Source organism: Colletes latitarsis, unplaced genomic scaffold (genome assembly GCF_051014445.1).
Source record: "Colletes latitarsis isolate SP2378_abdomen unplaced genomic scaffold, iyColLati1 scaffold0013, whole genome shotgun sequence".
NCBI lineage: Eukaryota > Metazoa > Arthropoda > Insecta > Hymenoptera > Colletidae > Colletes > Colletes latitarsis.
This window is the reverse complement of record NW_027488368.1, coordinates 11,121,487-11,142,607: the sequence shown is the minus strand read 5'-3', so window position 1 is coordinate 11,142,607 and position 21,121 is coordinate 11,121,487.

The window sequence follows — 21,121 nt, the reverse complement described above, 5'->3', positions numbered from 1 at the left end:
AGTTGGGGCTCGCAGCCGCCACTAAACGCGGCCCCGGGACAGATAGCGGCGGGATGGAGTGGCCCCGTCCCGCCGCTATGAGGCAGTGTGTCTGCTGGGGGGACCGATTGTCCCCCCGGGGGATGGGCGCGAAAGCGCGGGCACGGGGAGGATACCGGAAGAATGCTTCGAGCGATTCCCGGTATCCTCCCAAAGCGTGCCGAAGGATCACCGTGGGGTTTTTAGTGGGTAGGTCCCGCGCCTGTCGTTGTACGGGCGCGCGGAATCCCACACACCCCTCCCACCTCTCCCCAAGGAGGTGGGTGGGAGTCTTTCGAAGATTTTCCCCACGACAAAAAAAAAAAAAAAAAAAAGTATGAGTCTGATGAGTGAAAGTCCCAGGGCTAACTTAGACCTAACATGCGTTATCCTCAAAAATATTGATCGAAACCTGGTTTAATCGACTGTTTCAGTGTGGTACCACATTACTATGCGATCCAAACCAGAAAATAACCCAGGATCTGTCAAACGAGTATGTGAAGTGTGCGAAAGTATGAGCCTGATGAGAGCAAATCCCAGACCTAACCTAGACCTAACATGAATTATTCTCTAAAATATTGATCGACACCAGGTTTAATTGACTGTTTCAGTGTGGTACCACATTAGTACGTGATCCAAACCAGAAAAAGCCCAGGATCAGTTCAACAAGTATGTGAAAAACGCGAAAGTATGAGCCTGATGAGGGCGAATCCCAGACCTATGCCAGACCTAACTTGCGTTATCCTCTAAAATATTGATCGAAACCAGGTTTAATTGACTGTTTCAGCGTGGTACCACACTACTACGTGACGCAATCCAAAAAAAACCCAGGATCTGTTCAACAAGTATGTGAATAACGCGAAAGTATGAGCCTGATGAGGGCAAATCCCAGACCTATCCAAGAACTAACTTGCGCTATCCTCTAAAATATTGATGGAAACCAGGTTTAATTGACTGTTTCAGTGTTGTACTTCATTACTACGTGATACAATCCTGAAATAGCCCAGGATCTAGCCATGAAGTATGAGAAATATGCGAAAGTATGAGCCTGACGAGGGCAAATCCTAGACCTAACCCAGACCTAACATGCGTTATCCTCTAAAATATTTATCAAGACCAGGTTTAATTGATTGTTTCTGTGTGGTCCCACATTACTACGTGATCCAAACCAGAAAAAACCCAGGATCCGTTCAACAAGTATGAGAAGAATGCGAAAGTATGAGTCTGATGAGTGAAAATACCAGGACTAACCTAGACCTAACATGCGTTAACCTCAAAAATATTGATCGAAACCTGGTTTAATCGACTGTTTCAGTGTGGTACCACAATACTACGTGATGCAATCCAGAAAAAGCCCAGGATCTAGCCTTCAAGTGTGAGAAATATGCGAAAGAATGAGCCTGATGAGAGCAAATCCCAGACCTAACCCAGACCTAACATGAATTATTCTCTAAAATATTGATCGAAATCAGGTTTAATGGACAGTTTCAGTGTGGTACCACACTACTACGTGATCCAAACCAGAAAAAAACGCAGGATCGGTTCAACAAGTTTGTGAAAAACGCGAAAGTATGAGCCTGATGTGGGCAAATCCCAGACCTATCCCAGACCTAACTTGCGTTATCCTCTAAAATATTCATCGAAACCAGGTTTAATTGACTGTTTCAGTGTGGTACCACATTACTACGTGATCAAATCCAGTAAAACCCCAGGATCCGTTCAACAAGTATGTGAAGAATGCGAAAGTATGAGTCTGATGAGTGAAAATCCTCGGCCTAACCTAGACCTAACATGTGTCATCCTCAAAAATATTGATCGAAACCAGGTTTAATGGACAGTTTCAGTGTGGTACCACACGACTACGTGATCCGAACCAGAAAAAAACGTAGGATCTGTTCAACAAGTATGTGAAAAACGCGAAAGTATGAGCCTGATGAGGGCAAATCCTAGACCTAACCCAGACCTAATATGCGTTATTCTCAAAAATATTTTTCAAGACCAGGTTTAACTGAATGTTTCAGTGTGGTACCACATTGCTGCGCGATCCAAACCAGAGAAAACCCAGGATCTAGCCATCAAGTATGAGAGATATGCGAAAGAATGAGCCTGATGAGAGCAAATCCCAGACCTAACCCAGACCTAACATGAATTATTCTCTAAAATATTGATCGAAACCAGGTTTAATTGACTGTTTCAGTGTGGTACCACATTACTACGTGATCCAATCCAGTAATAGCCCAGGATCCAGCCATGAGGTATGAGAAATATGCGAAAGTATGAGCCTGATGAGGGCAAATCCTAGACCTAACCCAGACCTAACATGCGTTATCCTCTAAAATATTTATCAAGACCAGGTTTAATTGATTGTTTCAGTGTGGTACCACATTACTACGTGATCCACACCAGAAAAAACCCAAGATCCGTTCAACAAGTATGTGAAGAATGCGAAAGTATGAGTCTGATGAGTGAAAATCCCAGGCCTAACCTAGACCTAACATGCGTTATCCTCAAAAATATTGATCGAAACCTGGTAAATCGACTGTTTCAGTGTGGTACCAAAATACTACGTGATGGAATCCAGAAAAAGCCCAGGATCTAGCCATCAAGTATGAGAGATATGCGAAAGAATGAGCCTGATGAGAGCAAATCCCAGACCTAACCCAGACCTAACATGAATTATTCTCTAAAATATTGATCGAAACCAGGTTTTATTGACTGTTTTAGTGTGGTACCACTTTACTACGTGATCCAAAGCAGAAAAAACCCTCGATCAGGTCAACATGCATGTTAAAACTGCGAAAGTATGACCGTGATGAGGGCAAATCCCAGGCCTAACCTAGACCTAACATGCGTTATCTTCTAAAATATTGAGCGAAACCAGGTTTAATTGACTGTTTCAGTGTGGTACCACATTACTACGTGATCCAAACCAGTACAACCCCAGGATCCGTTCAACAAGTATGTGAAGAATGCGAAAGTATGAGTCTGATGAGTGAAAATCCTCGGCCTATCCTAGTCCTAACATGCGTTATCCTCAAAAATATTGATCGAAACCAGGTTTAATGGACAGCTTCAGTGTGGTACCACACTACTACGTGATCCAAACCAGAAAAAAACGCAGGATCTGTTCAACAAGTATGTGAAAAACGCGAACGTATGAGCCTGATGAGGGCAAATCCCAGACCTATCCCAGACCTAACTTGCGTTATCCTCTAAAATATTGATCGAAACCAGGTTTAATTGACTGTTTCAGTGTAGTACCACATTACTACGTGATCCAATCCAGAAATAGCCCAGGATCTAGCCATGAGGTATGAGAAATATGCGAAAGTATGAGCCTGACGAGAGCAAGTCCTAGACCTAACTCAGACCTAACATGCGTTATCCTCTAAAATATTTATCAAGACCAGGTTTAATTGATTGTTTCAGTGTAGTCCCACATTACTACGTTATCCAAACCAGAAAAAACCCAGGATCCGTTCAACAAGTATGTGAAGAATGCGAAAGAATGAGTCTGATGAGTGAAAATCCCAGGCCTAACCTAGACCTAACATGCGTTATCCTCAAAAATTTGATCGAAACCTGGTCTAATCGACTGTTTCAGTGTGGTACCACATTACTATGTGATCCAAACCAGAAAATAGTCCAGGATCTATCCATGAAGTATAATAAATATGCGAAAGTATGAGCCTGATGAGGGCAAATCCTAGACCTAACCCAGACCTAACATGCGTTAACCTCAAAAATATTTATCAAGACCAGGTTTAACTGAATGTTTCAGTGTGGTACCACATTACTACGTGATCCATACCAGAAAAAACCCAGGATCTGTTCAACAAATATGTGAAAAATGCGAAAGCATGAGTCTGATGAGGGCAAATCCCAAGGCCTAACCTAGACATAACTTTCGTTATCCTCTAAAATATTGATCGAAACCAGGTTTAGTGGGCTGTTTCAGTGTGGTACCACATTACTGCGCGATCCAAACCAGAAAAAACCCAGTATCTGTTCAACAAGTATGTGAAAAATGCGAAAGTATGACCCTGATGTGGGCAAATCCCAGACCTAACCCAGACCTAACTTGCATTGTCCTCTGAAATATTAATCGAAACCAGGTTTAATTGACTGTTCCAGTGTGGTACCACATTACTACGTGATCCAATCCAGAAATAGCCCAGGATCTAGCCATGAAGTATGAGAAATATGCGAAAGTATGAGCCTGATGAGGGCAAATCCTAGACCTAACCCAGACCTAACATGCGTTATCATCTAAAATATTTATCAAGACCTGGTTTAATTGATTGTTTCAGTGTGGTACCACATTACTACGTGAACCATGCCAGAAAATACCCAGGATCCGTTCAACAAGTTTCTGAAGAATGCGAAAGTATGAGTCTGATGAGTGAAAATTTCAGGGCTAACATAGACCTAACATGCATTATCCTCTAAAATATTGATCCAAACCAGGTTTAGTGGACTGTTTCAGTGTGGTACCACTTTACTACGTGATCCAAAGCAGAAAAAACCCTCGATCAGGTCAACATGTATGTTAGAACTGCGAAAGTATGACCCTTATGAGGGCAAATCCCAGGCCTAACCTAGACCTAACATGAATTATTCTCTAAAATATTGATCGAAACCAGGTTTAATTGACTCTTTCAGTGTTGTACTTCATTACTACGAGATGCAATCCAGAAAAAGCCCAGGATCTAGCCATCAAGTATGAGAGCTATGCGAAAGAATGAGCCTGATGAGAGCAAATCCCAGACCTAACCCAGACCTAACATGAATTATTCTCTAAAATATTGATCGAAACCAGGTTTAATTGACTGTTTCAGTGTGGTACCACATTACTACGTGATCCAATCCAGTAATAGCCCAGGATCCAGCCATGAAGTATGAGAAATATGCGAAAGTATGAGCCTGATGAGGGCAAATCCTAGACCTAACCCAGACCTAACATGCGTTATCCTCTAAAATATTTATCAAGACCAGGTTTAATTGATTGTTTCAGTGTGGTACAACATTACTACGTGATCCACACCAGAAAAAACCCAAGATCCGTTCGACAAGTATGTGAAGAATGCGAAAGTATGAGTCTGATGAGTGAAAATCCCAGGCCTAACCTAGACCTAACATGCGTTATCCTCAAAAATATTGATCGAAACCTGGTTTAATCAACTGTTTCAGTGCGGTACCACAATACTACGTGATGCAATCCAGAAAAAGCCCAGGATCTAGCCATCAAGTATGAGAAATATGCGAAGGAATGAGCCTGATGAGGGCAAATCCTAGACCTATCCCAGACCAAACTTGCGTTATCCTCTAAAATATTGATCGAAACCAGGTGTAATTGACTGTTTCAGTGTGGTACCACATTATTACGTGATCAAATCCAGTAAAACCCCAGGATCCGTTCAACAAGTATGTGAAGAATGCGAAAGTATGAGTCTGATGAGTGAAAATCCTCGGCCTAACCTAGACCTAACATGCGTTATCCTCAAAAATATTGATCGAAACCAGGTTTAATGGACAGTTTCAGTGTGGTACCACACTACTACGTGATCCAAACCAGAAAAAAACGCAGGATCGGTTCAACAAGTATGTGAAAAATGCGAAAGTATGACCCTGATGTGGGCAAATCCCAGGCCTAACCTAGACCTAACATGAGTTATTCTCTAAAATATTGATCGAAACCAGGTTTAATGGACAGTTTCAGTGTGGTACCACACGACTACGTGATCCAAACCAGAAAAAAACGTAGGGTCTGTTCAACAAGTATGTGAAAAACGCGAAAGTATGAGCCTGATGTGGGCAAATCCCAGACCTATCCCAGACCTAACTTGCGTTATCCTCTAAAATATTCATCGAAACCGGTTTTAATTGACTGTTTCAGTGTGGTGCCACATTACTACGTGATCCAATCCAGAAATAGCCCAGGATCTAGCCATGAGGTATGAGAAATATGCGAAAGTATGAGCCTGACGAAAGCAAATCCTAGACCTAACCCAGACCTAACATGCGTTATCCTCTAAAATATTTATCAAGACCAGGTTTAATTGATTGTTTCAGTGTGGTACCACATTACTACGTCATCCACACCAGAAAAAACCCAAGATCCGTTCAACAAGTATGTGAAGAATGCGAAAGTATGGGTCTGATGAGTGAAAATCCCAGGCCTAACCTAGACCTAACATGCGTTATCCTCAAAAATATTGATCGAAACCTGGTTTAATCGACTGTTTCAGTGTGGTACCACAATACTACGTGATGCAATCCAGAAAAAGCCCAGGATCTAGCCATCAAGTATGAGAAATATGCGAAGGAATGAGCCTGATGAGGGCAAATCCTAGACCTATCCCAGACCAAACTTGCGTTATCCTCTAAAATATTGATCGAAACCAGGTTTAATTGACTGTTTCAGTGTGGTACCACATTATTACGTGATCAAATCCAGTAAAACCCCAGGATCCGTTCAACAAGTATGTGAAGAATGCGAAAGTATGAGTCTGATGAGTGAAAATCCTCGGCCTAACCTAGACCTAACATGCGTTATCCTCAAAAATATTGATCGAAACCAGGTTTAATGGACAGTTTCAGTGTGGTACCACACGACTACGTGATCCGAACCAGAAAAAAACGTAGGATCTGTTCAACAAGTATGTGAAAAACGCGAAAGTATGAGCCTGATGAGGGCAAATCCTAGACCTAACCCAGACCTAATATGCGTTATTCTCAAAAATATTTTTCAAGACCAGGTTTAACTGAATGTTTCAGTGTGGTACCACATTACTGCGCGATCCAAACCAGAGAAAACCCAGGATCTGTTCAACAAGTATGTGAAAAATGCGAAAGTATGACCCTGATGTGGGCAAATCCCAGGCCTAACCTAGACCTAACATGAGTTATTCTCTAAAATATTGATCGAAACCAGGTTTAATGGACAGTTTCAGTGTGGTACCACACGACTACGTGATCCAAACCAGAAAAAAACGTAGGGTCTGTTCAACAAGTATGTGAAAAATACGAAAGTATGACCCTGATGTGGGCAAATCCCAGGCCTCACCTAGACCTAACATGCGTTATCCTCAAAAATATTGATCGAAACCTGGTTTAATCGACTGTTTCAGTGTGGTACCACATTACTATGTGATCCAAACCAGAAAATAGCCCAGGATCTATCCATGAAGTATAATAAATATGCGAAAGTATGAGCCTGATGAGGGCAAATCCTAGACCTAACCCAGACCTAATATGCGTTATTCTCAAAAATATTTTTCAAGACCAGGTTTAACTGAATGTTTCAGTGTGGTACCACATTACTGCGCGATCCAAACCAGAGAAAACCCAGGATCTGTTCAACAAGTATGTGAAAAATGCGAAAGTATGACCCTGATGTGGGCAAATCCCAGGCCTAACCTAGACCTAACATGAATTATTCTCTAAAATATTGATCGAAACCAGGTTTAATTGACTGTTTCAGTGTTGTACTTCATTACTACGTGATGCAATCCAGAAAAAGCCCAGGATCTAGCCATCAAGTATGAGAGATATGCGAAAGAATGAGCCCGATGAGAGCAAATCCCAGACCTAACCCAGTCCTAACATGAATTATTCTCTAAAATATCGATCGAAACCAGGTTTAATGGACTGCTTCAGTGTGGTACCATATTACTACGTGATCCAAACCAGAAAAAAACGTAGAGGTCTGTTCAACAAGTATGTGAAAAATGCGAAATTATGACCCTGATGTGGGCAAATCCCAGGCCTCACCTAGACCTAACATGCGTTATCCTCAAAAATATTGATCGAAACCTGGTTTAATCGACTGTTTCAGTGTGGTACCACATTACTATGTGATCCAAACCAGAAAATAGCCCAGGATCTATCCATGAAGTATAATAAATATGCGAAAGTATGAGCCTGATGAGGGTAAATCCTAGACCTAACCCAGACCTAATATGCGTTATTCTCAAAAATATTTTTCAAGACCAGGTTTAACTGAATGTTTCAGTGTGGTACCACATTACTGCGCGATCCAAACCAGAGAAAACCCAGGATCTGTTCAACAAGTATGTGAAAAATGCGAAAGTATGACCCAGATGTGGGCAAATCCCAGGCCTAACCTAGACCTAACATGAATTATTCTCTAAAATATTGATCGAAACCAGGTTTAATTGACTGTTTCAGTGTTGTACTTCATTACTACGTGATGCAATCCAGAAAAAGCCCAGGATCTAGCCATCAAGTATGAGAGATATGCGAAAGAATGAGCCCGATGGGAGCAAATCCCAGACCTAACCCAGACCTAACATGAATTATTCTCTAAAATATTGATCGAAACCAGGTTTAATTGACTGTTTCAGTGTGGTACCACATTACTACGTGATCCAATCCAGTAATAGCCCAGGATCCAGCCATGAAGTATAATAAATATGCGAAAGTATGAGCCTGATGAGGGCAAATCCTAGACCTAACCCAGACCTAACATGCGTTATCCTCAAAAATATTTATCAAGACCAGGGCTAACTGAATGTTTCAGTGTGGTACCACATTACTACGTGATCCATACCAGAAAAAACCCAGGATCCGTTCAACAAGTATGTGAAGAATGCGAAAGTATGAGTCTGATGCGTGAAAATCCCAGGCCTAACCTAGACCTAACATGCGTTATCCTCAAAAATATTGATCGAAACCTGGTTTAATCGACTGTTTCAGTGTGGTACCACATTACTACGTGACCCAAACCAGAAAAAACCCAGGATCTGTTCAACAAGTATGTGAAAAACGCGAAAGTATGAGCCTGACGAGGGCAAATCCCAGACCTATCCCAGACCAAACTTGCGTTATCCTCTAAAATATTGATCGAAACCAGGTTTAATCGACTGTATCAGTTTGGTCCCACATTACTACGTGATCCAAACCAGAAAAAACCCAGGATCCGTTCAACAAGTATGTGAAGAATGCGAAAGTATGAGTCTGATGAGTGAAAATCCCACCCCTAACCTAGACCTAACAGGCGTTATCCTCTAAAATATTGATCCAAACCGGGTTTAATGGACTGTTTCAGTGTGGTACCTCTTTACTACGTGATCCAAAGCAGAAAAAACACTCGATCAGGTGAACATGTATGTTAGAACTGCGAAAGTATGACCCTGATGAGGGCAAATCCCAGACCTATCCCTGACCTAACTTGCGTTGTCCTCTAAGATATTGATGCAAACCAGGTTTAATTGACTGTTTCAGTGTTGTACTTCATTACTACGTAAATGCAATCCAGAAACAGCCCAGGATCTAGCCATCAAGTATGAGAAATATGCGAAAGAATGAGCCTGATGAGAACAAATCCCAGACCTAAGCTAGACCTAACATGAATTATTCTCTAAAATATTGATCGAAACCAGGTTTAATTGACTGTTTCAGTGTGGTCCCACATTACTACGTGATCCAAACCAGAAAAAACCCAGGATCCGTTCAACAAGTATGTGAAGAATGCGAAAGTATGTGTCTGATGAGTGAAAATCCCAGGCCTAACCTAGACCTAACATGCGTTATCCTCTAAAATGTTGATCGAAACCGGGTTTAATCGACTGTTTCAGTGTGGTACCACATTACTACGTGATCCAAACCAGAAAAAACCCAGGATCAGTTCAACAAGTATGTGAAAAACGCGAAAGTATGAGCCTGATGAGGGCGAATCCCAGACCTAACTTGCGTTATCCTCTAAAATATTGATCGAAACCAGGTTTAATTGACTGTTTCAGCGTGGTACCACATTACTGCGTGATACAATCCAGAAACAGCCCAGGATCTAGCCATGAAGTATGAGAAATATGCGAATGTATTAGCCTGATGAGGACAAATCCTAGACCTAACCCAAACCTAACATGTGTTATCCTCTAAAATATTTATGAAGACCAGGTTTAATTGAATGATTCAGTGTGGTACCACATTACTACGTGAACCAAACCAGAAAAAACCCAGGATCCGTTCAACAAGTATGTGAAGAATGCGAAAGTATGAGTCTGATGAGTGAAAATCCCAGGGCTAACCTAGACCTAACATGCGTTATCCTGTAAAATATTGATCCAAACCAGGTTTAATGGACTGTTTCAGTGTGGTACCACTTTACTACGTGATCCAAAGCGGAAAAACCCACGATCAGGTCAACATGTATGTTAAAACTGCGAAAGTATGACCCTGACGAGAGCAAATCCCAGGCCTAACGTAGACCTAACATGCGTTGTCCTCTAAAATATTGATGGAAACCAGGTTTAATTGACTGTTTCAGTGTGGTGCCACATTACTACATGATGCAATCCAGAAAAAGCCCAGGATCTAGGCATCAAGTATGAGAAATATGCGAAAGAATGAGCCTGATGAGAGCAAATCCCAGACCAAACCTAGACCTAACATGAATTATTCTCTAAAATATTGATCGAAACCAGGTTTAATTGACTGTTTCAGTGTGGTACCACATTACTATGTGATCCAAACCAGTAAAAACCCAGGATCCGTACAACAAGTATGTGAAGAATGCGAAAGTATGAGTCTGATGAGTGAAAATCCTCGGCCTAACCTAGACCTAACATGCGTCATACTCAAAAATATTGATCGAAACCAGGTTTAATGGACAGTTTCAGTGTGGTGCCACATTACTACGTGATCCAATCCAGAAATAGCCCAGGATCTAGCCATGAGGTATGAGAAATATGCGAAAGTATGAGCCTGACGAAAGCAAATCCTAGACCTAACCCAGACCTAACATGCGTTATACTCTAAAATATTTATCAAGACCAGGTTAAATTGATTGTTTCAGTGTGGTACCACATTACTGCGTCATCCACACCAGAAAAAACCCAAGATCCGTTCAACAAGTATGTGAAGAATGCGAAAGTATGAGTCTGATGAGTGAAAATCCCAGGCCTAAACTAGACCTAACATGCGTTATCCTCAAAAATATTGATCGAAACCTGGTTTAATCGACTGTTTCAGTGTGGTACCACAATACTACGGGATGCAATCCAGAAAATGCCCAGGATCTAGCCTTCAAGTATGAGAAATATGCGAAAGAATGAGCCTGATGAGGGCAAATCCTAGACCTATCCCAGACCTAACTTGCGTTATCCTCTAAAATATTGATCGAGACCAGGTTTAATTGACTGTTTCAGTGTGGTACCACATTACTACATGATCAAATCCAGTAAAACCCCAGGATCCGTTCAACAAGTATGTGAAGAATGCGAAAGTATGAGTCTGATGAGTGAAAATCCTCGGCCTAACCTAGACCTAACATGCGTCATCCTCAAAAATATTGACCGAAACCAGGTTTAATGGACAGTTTCAGTGTGGTACCACACGACTACGTGATCCAAACCAGAAAAAAACGTAGGATCTGTTCAACAAGTATGTGAAAAACGCGAAAGTATGAGCCTGATGAGGGCAAATCCCAGACCTATCCCAGACCTAACTTGCGTTATCCTCTAAAATATTGATCGAAACCAGGTTTAATTGACTGTTTCAATGTGGTACCACATTACTACGTGATCCAATCCAGAAATAGCCCAGGATCTAGCCATGAGGAATGAGAAATATGCGAAAGTATGAGCCTGACGAGAGCAAATCCTAGACCTACCCCAGACCTAACATGCGTTATTCTCTAAAATATTGATCGAAACCAGGTTTAATTGACTGTTTCAGTGTGGTACCACATTACTACGTGATCCAATCCAGTAATAGCCCAGGATCCAGCCATGAAGTATCAGAAATATGCGAAAGTATGAGCCTGATGAGGGCAAATCCTAGACCTAACCCAGACCTAACATGCGTTATCCTCTAAAATATTTATCAAGACCAGGTTTAATTGATTGTTTCAGTGTGGTACCACATTACTACGTCATCCACACCAGAAAAAACCCGAGATCCGTTCAACAAGTATATGAAGAATGCGAAAGTATGAGTCTGATGAGTGAAAATCCCAGGCCTAAACTAGACCTAACATGCGTTATCCTCAAAAATATTGATCGAAACCTGGTTTAATCGACTGTTTCAGTGTGGTACCACAATACTACGTGATGCAATCCAGAAAAAGCCCAGGATCTAGCCTTCAAGTGTGAGAAATATGCGAAAGAATGAGCCTGATGAGGGCAAATCCTAGACCTATCCCAGACCTAACTTGCGTTATCCTCTAAAATATTGATCGAAACCAGGTTTAATTGACTGTTTCAGTGTGGTACCACATTACTACGTGATCAAATCCAGTAAAACCCCAGGATCCGTTCAACAAGTATGTGAAGAATGCGAAAGTATGAGTCTGATGAGTGAAAATCCTCGGCCTAACCTAGACCTAACATGCGTCATCCTCAAAAATATTGATCGAAACCAGGTTTAATGGACAGTTTCAGTGTGGTACCACATTACTGCGCGATCCAAACCAGAGAAAACCCAGGATCTGTTCAACAAGTATGTGAAAAATGCGAAAGTATGACCCTGATGTGGGCAAATCCCAGGCCTAACCTAGACCTAACATGAGTTATCCTCAAAAATATTGATCGAAACCTGGTTTAATCGACTGTTTCAGTGTGGTACCACATTACTATGTGATCCAAACCAGAAAATAGCCCAGGATCTATCCATGAAGTATAATAAATATGCGAAAGTATGAGCCTGATGAGGGCAAATCCTAGACCTAACCCAGACCTAATATGCGTTATTCTCAAAAATATTTTTCAAGACCAGGTTTAACTGAATGTTTCAGTGTGGTACCACATTACTGCGCGATCCAAACCAGAGAAAACCCAGGATCTGTTCAACAAGTATGTGAAAAATGCGAAAGTATAACCCTGATGTGGGCAAATCCCAGGCCTAACCTAGACCTAACATGAATTATTCTCTAAAATATTGATCGAAACCAGGTTTAATTGACTGTTTCAGTGTTGTACTTCATTACTACGTGATGCAATCCAGAAAAAGCCCAGGATCTAGCCATCAAGTATGAGAGATATGCGAAAGAATGAGCCCGATGAGAGCAAATCCCAGACCTAACCCAGTCCTAACATGAATTATTCTCTAAAATATTGATCGAAACCAGGTTTAATTGACTGTTTCAGTGTGGTACCACATTACTACGTGATCCAATCCAGTAATAGCCCAGGATCCAGCCATGAAGTATCAGAAATATGCGAAAGTATGAGCCTGATGAGGGCAAATCCTAGACCTAACCCAGACCTAACATGCGTTATCCTCTCAAATATTTATCAAGACCAGGGCTAACTGAATGTTTCAGTGTGGTACCACATTACTACGTGATCCATACCAGAAAAAACCCAGGATCCGTTCAACAAGTATGTGAAGAATGCGAAAGTATGAGTCTGATGCGTGAAAATCCCAGGCCTAACCTAGACCTAACATGCGTTATCCTCAAAAATATTGATCGAAACCTGGTTTAATCGACTGTTTCAGTGTGGTACCACATTACTACGTGACCCAAACCAGAAAAAACCCAGGATCTGATCAACAAGTATGTGAAAAACGCGAAAGTATGAGCCTGACGAGGGCAAATCCCAGACCTATCCCAGACCAAACTTGCGTTATCCTCTAAAATATTGATCCAAACCAGGTTTAATGGACTGTTTCAGTGTGGTACCACTTTACTACGTGATCCAAAGCAGAAAAAACACTCGATCAGGTCAACATGTATGTTAGAACTGCGAAAGTATGACCCTGATGAGGGCAAATCCCAGACCTATCCCTGACCTAACTTGCGTTGTCCTCTAAGATATTGATGCAAACCAGGTTTAATTGACTGTTTCAGTGTTGTACTTCATTACTACGTAAATGCAATCCAGAAAAAGCCCAGGATCTAGCCATCAAGTATGAGAAATATGCGAAAGAATGAGCCTGATGAGAACAAATCCCAGACCTAAGCTAGACCTAACATGCGTTATCCTCTAAAATATTTATGAAGACCAAGTTTAATTGAATGATTCAGTGTGGTACCACATTACTACGTGAGCCAAACCAGAAAAAACCCAGGATCAGTTCAACAAGTATGTGAAGAATGCGAAAGTATGAGTCTGATGAGTGAAAATCCCAGGCCTAACCTAGACCTAACATGCGTTATCCTCTAAAATGTTGATCGAAACCTGGTTAAATCTACTGTTTCAGTGTGGTACCACATTACTATGTGATCCAAACCAGAAAATAACCCAGGATCTGTTCAACGAGTATGTGAAGTGTGCGAAAGTATGAGTCTGATGAGGTCAAATCCCAGACCTATCCCAGACTTAACTTGCGTTATCCTCTAAAATATTGATCGAAACCGGGTTTAATCGACTGTTTCAGTGTGGTACCACATTACTACGTGATCCAAACCAGAAAAAACCCAGGATCAGTTCAACAAGTATGTGAAAAACGCGAAAGTATGAGCCTGATGAGGGCGAATCCCAGACCTATCCCAGACCTAACTTGCGTTATCCTCTAAAATATTGATCGAAACCAGGTTTAATTGACTGTTTCAGCGTGGTACCACATTACTGCGTGATACAATCCAGAAACAGCCCAGGATCTAGCCATGAAGTATGAGAAATATGCGAATGTATGAGCCTGATGAGGACAAATCCTAGACCTAACCCAAACCTAACATGCGTTATCCTCTAAAATATTTATGAAGACCAGGTTTAATTGAATGATTCAGTGTGGTACCACATTACTACGTGAGCCAAACCAGAAAAAACCCAGGATCAGTTCAACAAGTATGTGAAGAATGCGAAAGTATGAGTCTGATGAGTGAAAATCCCAGGGCTAACCTAGACCTAACATGCGTTATCCTCTAAAATATTGATCCAAACCAGGTTTAATGGACTGTTTCAGTGTGGTACCACTTTACTACGTGATCCAAAGCGGAAAAAACCCACGATCAGGTCAACATGTATGTTAAAACTGCGAAAGTATGACCCTGACGAGAGCAAATCCCAGGCCTAACGTAGACCTAACATGCGTTGTCCTCTAAAATAATGATGGAAACCAGGTTTAATTGACTGTTTCAGTGTTGTACTTCATTACTACATGATGCATTCCAGAAAAAGCCCAGGATCTAGGCATCAAGTATGAGAAATATGCGAAAGAATGAGCCTGATGAGAGCAAATCCCAGACCAAACCTAGACCTAACATGAATTATTCTCTAAAATATTGATCGAAACCAGGTTTAATTGACTGTTTCAGTGTGGTGCCACATTACTACGTGATCCAATCCAGAAATAGCCCAGGATCTAGCCATGAGGTATGAGAAATATGCGAAAGTATGAGCCTGACGAAAGCAAATCCTAGACCTAACCCAGACCTAACATGCGTTATCCTCTAAAATATTTATCATGACCAGGTTTAATTGATTGTTTCAGTGTGGTCCCACATTACTACGTGATCCAAACCAGAAAAAACCCAGGATCCGTTCAACAAGTATGTGAAGAATGCGAAAGTATGAGTCTGATGAGTGAAAATCCTCGGCCTAACCTAGACCTAACATGCGTCATCCTCAAAAATATTGATCGAAACCAGGTTTAATGGACAGTTTCAGTGTGGTACCACACGACTACGTGATCCAAACCAGAAAAAAACGTAGGATCTGTTCAACAAGTATGTGAAAAACGCGAAAGTATGAGCCTGGTGAGGGCAAATCCCAGACCTATCCCAGACCTAACTTGCGTTATCCTCTAAAATATTGATCGAAACCAGGTTTAATTGACTGTTTCAATGTGGTACCACATTACTACGTGATCAAATCCAGTAAAACCGCAGGATCCGTTCAACAAGTATGTGAAGAATGCGAAAGTATGAGTCTGATGAGTGAAAATCCTCGGCCTAACCTAGACCTAACATGCGTCATCCTCAAAAATGTTGATCGAAACCAGGTTTAATGGACAGTTTCAGTGTGGTACCACACGACTACGTGATCCAAACCAGAAAAAAACGTAGGATCTGTTCAACAAGTATGTGAAAAACGCGAAAGTATGAGCCTGGTGAGGGCAAATCCCAGACCTATCCCAGACCTAACTTGCGTTATCCTCTAAAATATTGATCGAAACCAGGTTTAATTGACTGTTTCAATGTGGTACCACATTACTACGTGATCCAATCCAGAAATAGCCCAGAATCTAGCCATGAGGTATGAGAAATATGCGAAAGTATGAGCCTGACGAGAGCAAATCCTAGACCTAACCCAGACCTAACATGCGTTATCCTCTAAAATATTTATCAAGACCAGGTTTAATTGATTGTTTCAGTGTGGTCCCACATTACTACGTGATCCAAACCAGAAAAAACCCAGGATCCGTTCAACAAGTATGTGAAGAATGCGAAAGAATGAGTCTGATGAGTGAAAATCCCAGGCCTCACCTAGACCTAACATGCGTTATCCTCAAAAATATTGATCGAAACCTGGTTTAATCGACTGTTTCAGTGTGGTACCACAATACTACGTGATGCAATCCAGAAAAAGCCCAGGATCTAGCCTTCAAGTGTGAGAAATATGCGAAAGAATGAGCCTGATGAGGGCAAATCCTAGACCTATCCCAGACCTAACTTGCGTTATCCTCTAAAATATTGATCGAAACCAGGTTTAATTGACTGTTTCAGTGTGGTACCACATTACTACGTGATCAAATCCAGTAAAACCCCAGGATCCGTTCAACAAGTATGTGAAGAATGCGAAAGTATGAGTCTGATGAGTGAAAATCCTCGGCCTAACCTAGACCTAACATGCGTCATCCTCAAAAATATTGATCGAAACCAGGTTTAATGGACAGTTTCAGTGTGGTACCACATTACTGCGCGATCCAAACCAGAGAAAACCCAGGATCTGTTCAACAAGTATGTGAAAAATGCGAAAGTATGACCCTGATGTGGGCAAATCCCAGGCCTAACCTAGACCTAACATGAGTTATCCTCAAAAATATTGATCGAAACCTGGTTTAATCGACTGTTTCAGTGTGGTACCACATTACTATGTGATCCAAACCAGAAAATAGCCCAGGATCTATCCATGAAGTATAATAAATGTGCGAAAGTATGAGCCTGATGAGGGCAAATCCTAGACCTAACCCAGACCTAATATGCGTTATTCTCAAAAATATTTTTCAAGACCAGGTTTAACTGAATGTTTCAGTGTGGTACCACATTACTGCGCGATCCAAACCAGAGAAAACCCAGGATCTGTTCAACAAGTATGTGAAAAATGCGAAAGTATAACCCTGATGTGGGCAAATCCCAGGCCTAACCTAGACCTAACATGAATTATTCTCTAAAATATTGATCGAAACCAGGTTTAATTGACTGTTTCAGTGTTGTACTTCATTACTACGTGATGCAATCCAGAAAAAGCCCAGGATCTAGCCATCAAGTATGAGAGATATGCGAAAGAATGAGCCCGATGAGAGCAAATCCCAGACCTAACCCAGTCCTAACATGAATTATTCTCTAAAATATTGATCGAAACCAGGTTTAATTGACTGTTTCAGTGTGGTACCACATTACTACGTGATCCAATCCAGTAATAGCCCAGGATCCAGCCATGAAGTATCAGAAATATGCGAAAGTATGAGCCTGATGAGGGCAAATCCTAGACCTAACCCAGACCTAACATGCGTTATCCTCTCAAATATTTATCAAGACCAGGTTTAGTTGATTGTTTCAGTGTGGTACCACATTACTACGTGATCCACACCAGAAAAAACCCAAGATCCGTTCAACAAGTATGTGAAGATTGCGAAAGTATGAGTCTGATGAGTGAAAATCCCAGGCCTAACCTAGACCTAACATGCGTTATCCTCAAAAATATTGATCGAAACCTGGTTTAATCGACTGTTTCAGTGTGGTACCACAATACTACGTGATGCAATCCAGAAAAAGCCCAGGATCTAGCCTTCAAGTGTGAGAAATATGCGAAAGAATGAGCCTGATGAGGGCAAATCCTAGACCTATCCCAGACCTAACTTGCGTTATCCTCTAAAATATTGAACGAAACCAGGTTTAATTGACTGTTTCAGTGTGGTACCACATTACTACGTGATCAAATCCAGTAAAACCCCAGGATCCGTTCAACAAGTATGTGAAGAATGCGAAAGTATGAGTCTGATGAGTGAAAATCCTCGGCCTAACCTAGACCTAACATGCGTCATCCTCAAAAATATTGATCGAAACCAGGTTTAATGGACAGTTTCAGTGTGGTACCACACGACTACGTGATCCAAACCAGAAAAAAACGTAGGATCTGTTCAACAAGTATGTGAAAAACGCGAAAGTATGAGCCTGATGAGGGCAAATCCTAGACCTAACCCAGACCTAATATGCGTTATTCTCAAAAATATTTTTCAAGACCAGGTTTAACTGAATGTTTCAGTGTGGTACCACATTACTGCGCGATCCAAACCAGAGAAAACCCAGGATCTGTTCAACAAGTATGTGAAAAATGCGAAAGTATGACCCTGATGTGGGCAAATCCCAGGCCTAACCTAGACCTAACATGCGTTATCTTCTAAAATATCGATCGAAACCAGGTTTAATGGACTGCTTCAGTGTGGTACCATATTACTACGTGATCCAAACCAGAAAAAAACGTAGAGGTCTGTTCAACAAGTATGTGAAAAATGCGAAAGTATGACCCTGATGTGGGCAAATCCCAGGCCTCACCTAGACCTAACATGCGTTATCCTCAAAAATATTGATCGAAACCTGGTTTAATCGACTGTTTCAGTGTGGTACCACATTACTATGTGATCCAAACCAGAAAATAGCCCAGGATCTATCCATGAAGTATAATAAATATGCGAAAGTATGAGCCTGATGAGGGTAAATCCTAGACCTAACCCAGACCTAATATGCGTTATTCTCAAAAATATTAATCAAGACCAGGGCTAACTGAATGTTTCAGTGTGGTACCACATTACTACGTGATCCATACCAGAAAAAACCCAGGATCCGTTCAACAAGTATGTGAAGAATGCGAAAGTATGAGTCTGATGCGTGAAAATCCCAGGCCTAACCTAGACCTAACATGCGTTATCCTCAAAAATATTGATCGAAACCTGGTTTAATCGACTGTTTCAGTGTGGTACCACATTACTACGTGACCCAAACCAGAAAAAACCCAGGATCTGATCAACAAGTATGTGAAAAACGCGAAAGTATGAGCCTGACGAGGGCAAATCCCAGACCTATCCCAGACCAAACTTGCGTTATCCTCTAAAATATTGATCCAAACCAGGTTTAATGGACTGTTTCAGTGTGGTACCACTTTACTACGTGATCCAAAGCAGAAAAAACACTCGATCAGGTCAACAGGTATGTTAGAACTGCGAAAGTATGACCCTGATGAGGGCAAATCCCAGACCTATCCCTGACCTAACTTGCGTTGTCCTCTAAGATATTGATGCAAACCAGGTTTAATTGACTGTTTCAGTGTTGTACTTCATTACTACGTAAATGCAATCCAGAAAAAGCCCAGGATCTAGCCATCAAGTATGAGAAATATGCGAAAGAATGAGCCTGATGAGAACAAATCCCAGACCTAAGCTAGACCTAACATGCGTTATCCTCTAAAATATTTATGAAGACCAGGTTTAATTGAATGATTCAGTGTGGTACCACATTACTACGTGAGCCAAACCAGAAAAAACCCAGCATCAGTTCAACAAGTATGTGAAGAATGCGAAAGTATGAGTCTGATGAGTGAAAATCCCAGGCCTAACCTAGACCTAACATGCGTTATCCTCTAAAATGTTGATCGAAACCTGGTTAAATCTACTGTTTCAGTGTGGTACCACATTACTATGTGATCCAAACCAGAAAATAACCCAGGATCTGTTCAACGAGTATGTGAAGTGTGCGAAAGTATGAGTCTGATGAGGTCAAATCCCAGACCTATCCCAGACTTAACTTGCGTTATCCTCTAAAATATTGATCGAAACCGGGTTTAATCGACTGTTTCAGTGTGGTACCACATTACTACGTGATCCAAACCAGAAAAAACCCAGGATCAGTTCAACAAGTATGTGAAAAACGCGAAAGTATGAGCCTGATGAGGGCGAATCCCAGACCTATCCCAGACCTAACTTGCGTTATCCTCTAAAATATTGATCGAAACCAGGTTTAATTGACTGTTTCAGCGTGGTACCACATTACTGCGTGATACAATCCAGAAACAGCCCAGGATCTAGCCATGAAGTATGAGAAATATGCGAATGTATGAGCCTGATGAGGACAAATCCTAGACCTAACCCAAACCTAACATGCGTTATCCTCTAAAATATTTATGAAGACCAGGTTTAATTGAATGATTCAGTGTGGTACCACATTACTACGTGAGCCAAACCAGAAAAAACCCAGGATCAGTTCAACAAGTATGTGAAGAATGCGAAAGTATGAGTCTGATGAGTGAAAATCCCAGGGCTAACCTAGACCTAACATGCGTTATCCTCTAAAATATTGATCCAAACCAGGTTTAATGGACTGTTTCAGTGTGGTACCACTTTACTACGTGATCCAAAGCGGAAAAAACCCACGATCAGGTCAACATGTATGTTAAAACTGCGAAAGTATGACCCTGACGAGAGCAAATCCCAGGCCTAACGTAGACCTAACATGCGTTGTCCTCTAAAATAATGATGGAAACCAGGTTTAATTGACTGTTTCAGTGTTGTACTTCATTACTACATGATGCATTCCAGAAAAAGCCCAGGATCTAGGCATCAAGTATGAGAAATATGCGAAAGAATGAGCCTGATGAGAGCAAATCCCAGACCAAACCTAGACCTAACATGAATTATTCTCTAAAATATTGATCGAAACCAGGTTTAATTGACTGTTTCAGTGTGGTGCCACATTACTACGTGATCCAATCCAGAAATAGCCCAGGATCTAGCCATGAGGTATGAGAAATATGCGAAAGTATGAGCCTGACGAAAGCAAATCCTAGACCTAACCCAGACCTAACATGCGTTATCCTCTAAAATATTTATCAAGACCAGGTTTAATTGATTGTTTCAGTGTGGTCCCACATTACTACGTGATCCAAACCAGAAAAAACCCAGGATCCGTTCAACAAGTATG